A 6000-nucleotide genomic window follows, 5' to 3' on the forward strand; every position below is an offset into this window, starting at 1 on the left:
CTTAATTTAAAATGTCAATCTCTCCTAATTTTGTAAAAAGTGTCCCGAGAAAGCGACTTTGTGAAGATATCTGTGAGTTGATTGTGAGTATCGATGAAAGAAATGTCAATGTCACATTTTAGAATGTGATCCCTTAAGAAGTTATGTCTAATGTGGATGTGTTTGGTTCTATATTGCATGATTGGATTCTTTAAAATATTGATTGCACTTGTGTTGTCGCATTTGAGAGAGATGCTACCTAGATTTACACCATAGTCAAGAAGTTGTTGCTTCAACCAAAGTACCTTCATCGGATTTCTCATCAAACTTACCGAGATTGTCTTTGTCATTATTTAAGACAAAGCACTTACATCCAAAAATGTGAAAGTAAGAGATGTTTGGTTTCCTTCCTTTGAAGAGTTCATAGGGGGTCTTTTTCAATATAGGTCTAATAATAATTTTATTACTTACATAGCATGTCGTGCTCACCGCATCCACGCCAAAATACTTTGGAAGATTTGAGTCGTTAAGGATTTTTCTTGCAAGTTCCACAAGTGATCTATTATTTCTCTCCACCACTCCATTTTGTTGAGGATTCCTTGGTGCCGAGAACAAATGCAATATTCCATGTTCTTCGCAAAACTCTTCGAATGAGGCATTTTGGAGTTCTCCACCATGGTCGCTTCTTATGGAGGCAATAGTTAGTGATTTCTCATTTTGGATTTGCTTCGCATATTTCTTGAACGCCTTGAATACATCAATTTTCTGCACTAAAAATAATGTCCAAGTGTATATATAAAAATCATCAACAATAACTAAAGCATACACCTTACCTCCGAAGCTTCTTGTTCTTGATGGACCAAATAAGTACATATGCAACAACTGTAGTGACCTTGTAGTGGACACCATATTCTTTGATATGAAAGTTGATTTGGTTTTTTTCCCTTTTGACATGCATCACATAATCTATCTTTGACAAACTTTATCTTAGGCAATCCAATAAGATCATGCTTTATTAGCTTATTCAAATGTTCCATATGAATATGAGTGAATATTTTATGCTAAAGTTATGACTCATTATTGTTTTCCATGAGACATTTTACCTTCAAAGACAAATCATCAAGGTAAATCATAAATATATTATTAAATATTTTACCTTTAAGTTTTACCTCATGTGTGACTTCATCTTCAATCAAGCATCCATCCTTGGTGAACTTGATCTTGAAGCCTTTGTCACAAAGTTGGCTTATACTTAGAAGATTGTGCTATAGTCCTTAAACATAAAGAACATCTTCAATGGATGTGAAAGGTGGTGCTCCAACTTTGCCTATGCCAAGAATTCTTCCTTTGTTGTTATCTCCATATATAACATAACCCTTGGCCTTAGGCACTAGATTTGAAAATTTGTTAACATCTCCCAACATATGCTTGGAACAACCACTATCGAGATACCAAATATTTGATGTGGTTTTTGTAACACCCCGAATAAAATAAGAGAATTATTTAAATTAAGTTAATAATATATTTATTAATTTAATTAAATAAATTGAATTATTGGATTATTATTATTATTATTATTTGGAATAATAATTATTGGAAAATATATAAGTTGGAATAAGGAAAAGGATTTTCAGTATTGGTAAAGAGTTTTCACGTGAAACAGAGAAGCGGCTGAAAAGTGGAAAGTGGAGAAAGGGCAAGGAGGAAGAGCTAGAGAGCAAAGGTTGAAGAACGGAAAAGCTTGAAGCTTAGAGATTGTCGGATTATCTCAGGTAAGGGGGGGTTTATCGTCGTTTACTGGGTATTATAGATTAACATGTCATGGGTAGTGATAAACCATTGAAGTGACCCTAATTGGGATGTTGAATGCTGAAATATTGTGATGAATAAGTTGTATTAAAGCTGTAATTGAGTCCGTAATTGTGTGAGTCGCGTTCCCCCGAACGTATAGCTTTTTACGGAAATTGAATCGGAGGTCCGGAAGTCCTCCAACGGCGGAAAATGCGGAGAACTCTGCATTCTGCCTTGTGTTAGCGCAGGAACTGCTGTTTTGTCTGCGTTAACCGGTTAACCCAGGGCGTTAACCGGTTAACACTGTATATTTTGTGAAATGTGCTGTTTTGCCTGCGTTAACCGGTTAACCCAGGGCGTTAACCGGTTAACACTGTTGCGTTTTGCCAGAAAGTGTGTTTTGTCCTGCGTTAACCGGTTAACCCAGGGCGTTAACCGGTTAACACTGTTGGAAATTTGAAAAATTGATATTTTTTTGTTGTGAACCTAATTGGTGATTGGCCTATTATAGTTAATTGTGATGAGTAATTTTGTTGGATTTATGTTATGAAGTGTTGATACAAGTATGTTGCTGAGTTGTTCCGTGTACGGAAAGTTGTTGAAAATACTGAGTTGTAGGCTTGGTGAGCCAAAGTTGATTATAAGTTGATGTTGTTGAAAACATTGTTGTATTGCTATTATTATTATGTTGTCGACAGTTTAAAGTCGTGTATGCCATGTACATTCATATGCATTAAGTCGGAGCTTTGCTCACACCACGTTGGCCTGGATTGGCAAATTTTAAGTTGAAAGTTGAAGGCTTATGCCTTGATGCCCAATAAAATGGCAATGATTTTAAGTTGGGAGTTTTACTCCGAATGGTACCACATGCATGACGAGTCGAGTCTCATTAGAGTTGCATTGTGTTGGCTTGTTGTATGGATATTTAATTTAATTGAGGAGTGGAATTGTGTTGTTATTAAGTATGATGTTTGAGTTGATGTGCCGTTACTGGATGTATGTTACGATTAGGGTGATGAAATGTGTGAATTTACTTAGCATTACATGATGATTTATAATGCTTATTATATCGATTGAGGAACTCACCCTTACAACTATTTTTCAGGTAACGAACAAATGAGTTGAGTGGAAGCTAATGCTTGGAGTCTAGTGTAGTCTCCTAAGTGGGTCATGCTCTGATAGATGTAACATCGGGAGGGAACATTTTAATATTGTTGTTGATGATTGTTGAACCAGTTTACATGTAGTATGTTGCATGTTTTGAATGATCGATTTGATCTCTATCCGATGCGTATTGTGCAAATGTTTTATGTTTTGAGTTAATGAAAGAGCATGACAGTTATTATGGTGTGAAATGTTGTGTGACACCCTTGATTGCATATTTACTCTGATTGATACGTGTTATTTAATTATATATTTGGGGTATTTTAGAAGGGTGTTACATTAGTGGTATCAGAGCAGGTCGGTCTGTCCGGCCAGTTGTCGTGTCGTTACTGTCTAACAATTGTGTATTGTTACTAATCTAACTTTTAAGTTGTGTTGTATTGATAAGTTGAAATGGCTGGAAGGAATGACGCTGCAATGGCTGTCGCAATGCAAGCGATGGCACAAGCTGTGCAGAACTTGCCAAATGCTGGTGGTGATGCTGGATCACGTAGCTTGGCGACTTTTCAGAGAGAGAATCCGCCGGTGTTTAAAGGGAAGCATGATCCAGATGCAGCCTTGGGATGGTTGAAAGAGATTGAGAGAATCTTCCGTGTTATGGATTGCACTCCAGCTCAGAAGGTTCGGTATGGTACTCACATGCTAGCAGTCGAAGCTGATGACTGGTGGCTAGAGACTCACGAGAGGTTGACCGTGGCAGGTGAAGTCATTACTTGGGATGTATTCCGTAGGGAATTCATGAGAAAGTATTATCCGGAAGATGTCCGTGGTAAGAAAGAAATTGAGTTCCTTGAGCTGAAGCAAGGAAACATGTCTGTCACTGATTATGCTGCGAAATTTGTGGAGCTGTCCAAATTTTATCCTCATTACACTGGTGCTGGTGCTGAATTTTCAAAGTGCATCAAGTTTGAAAATGGACTGCGCTCTGAAATTAAGAAGGCTGTTGGGTATCAGAAGATACGCATTTTTACTGAATTGGTTGGTAGCTGCAGGATATTTGAAGAAGACAATAATGCTCATTACAAGATTGTCAGTGACCGCAGGGGCAAGCAACATCAAAATCGTGGTAAGCCGTATGATGCCCCAGTGGGAAAAGGGAAACAAGGAGCTGCTCCGGCTCAGAGGACTAGTAGGGGAGGTGCTCCTGTTGGTATAGTTTGCTTCAAATGTGGTCAGGCTGGTCATAAGAGTAATGTATGCACTGCTGAAGTAAAGAGGTGTTTTCGCTGTGGTAAGACTGGCCATGCAATAGCTGATTGCAAGCACAAGGAAGTGATTTGTTTTAATTGTGGCGAAGAAGGGCATATTGGAAGTCATTGTCAGAAGCCGAAGAAATCTCAAACTGGGAAGGTGTTCGCATTGACCGGAACTCAAACCTCCAGTGAGGACAGACTTATCCGAGGTACGTGTTATATTAATGGCTTTCCTCTTGTAGCTATTATTGACACAGGTGCGACTCATTCCTTTATATCTTTGGATTGTGCTGTGAAACTTAAGTTAGAGATATCTGAGATGTTTGGTAGTATGGTAATTGATACTCCTGCGAAGGGTTCAGTGACTACTACTTCGGTTTGTTTAAATTGTCCTTTGAGTATTTTTGGTAGAGACTTTGGGATGGACCTAGTGTGTCTTCCACTAGTGCAGATTGATGTTATTCTGGGTATGAACTGGTTGGTGTTTAACCGAGTTTCTATCAACTGTTTTGATAAGACGGTGGTCTTTCCTGAGATTGAGGAGGGAAAGAGTTTGTTTCTATCAGCAAGGCAAGTGGATGAGGAAGTAGCTGATGGGGCAGAGTTGTTTATGCTGTTAGCGACTTTGGAGGCTAAAGATAAACTGGTGATTGGCGATCTAGCCGTGGTGTGTGATTTTCCTGATGTGTTTCCGGAAGAGGTGAATGAATTACCGCCAGAGCGGGAAGTGGAGTTCTCGATTGATTTGGTACCTGGTACTAGGCCGATATCGATGGCTCCGTACCGTATGTCTGCTGTTGAGTTAACTGAATTGAAGAGTCAGTTGGAAGATCTGTTGGATAAAAAATTTATTCGTCCGAGTGTGTCACCGTGGGGTGCACCAGTGCTATTGGTTAAGAAGAAAGAAGGTACTATGAGGTTGTGTGTGGACTACAGGCAACTGAATAAAGTGACGATCAAGAATCGGTATCCTTTGCCGAGGATTGATGATTTGATGGATCAGTTGGTTGGTGCAAGTGTGTTCAGCAAAATAGATTTGAGATCTGGGTATCATCAGATCCGTGTGAAAACCGAGGATATTCAGAAGACTGCTTTCAGAACAAGGTATGGACATTATGAGTATTCTGTAATGCCTTTTGGTGTGACTAATGCGCCTGGAGTATTTATGGAGTATATGAATAGGATTTTCCATCCGTACCTAGACAAGTTTGTTGTGGTGTTTATTGATGATATTTTGGTGTATTCGAAATCTGGAGAAGAGCATGCCGAACATTTGAGAGTGGTTTTGGGAGTTCTACGAGAAAAGAAGTTATTTGCTAAATTGTCCAAGTGTGAATTTTGGTTAGGAGAGGTAAGTTTTCTGGGTCATGTGATTTCAAGAGGTGGTGTTGCTGTTGATCCTTCTAAGATAGAAGCGGTATCTAAGTGGGAAGCTCCGAAGTCTGTTGCTGAGATTCGAAGTTTCCTTGGTTTGGCTGGTTATTATAGGAAGTTCATTGAGGGATTTTCTAAGTTGGCGTTACCATTGACGATGTTGACTAGGAAGGGGCAAGCGTTTGTTTGGGACTCAAAATGTGAAGAAGGTTTCCAAGAGTTAAAGAGAAGGTTAACTACTGCTCCTATTCTGATATTACCGAGTTCGTCGGAATCATTTGAAGTTTACTGTGATGCTTCATTGTTGGGTTTGGGTGGCGTGTTGATGCAGAATAAGCAGGTTATAGCTTATGCTTCAAGACAGCTGAGAGTTCATGAGAGGAACTATCCGACGCACGATTTAGAGTTGGCGGCTGTGGTATTTGTTCTGAAGTTATGGAGGCATTACTTGTACGGGTCAAGATTTGAGGTTTTCAGTGACCATAAAAGTTTAAAGTAT

Source organism: Lathyrus oleraceus, chromosome 2 (genome assembly GCF_024323335.1).
Source record: "Lathyrus oleraceus cultivar Zhongwan6 chromosome 2, CAAS_Psat_ZW6_1.0, whole genome shotgun sequence".
NCBI lineage: Eukaryota > Viridiplantae > Streptophyta > Magnoliopsida > Fabales > Fabaceae > Lathyrus > Lathyrus oleraceus.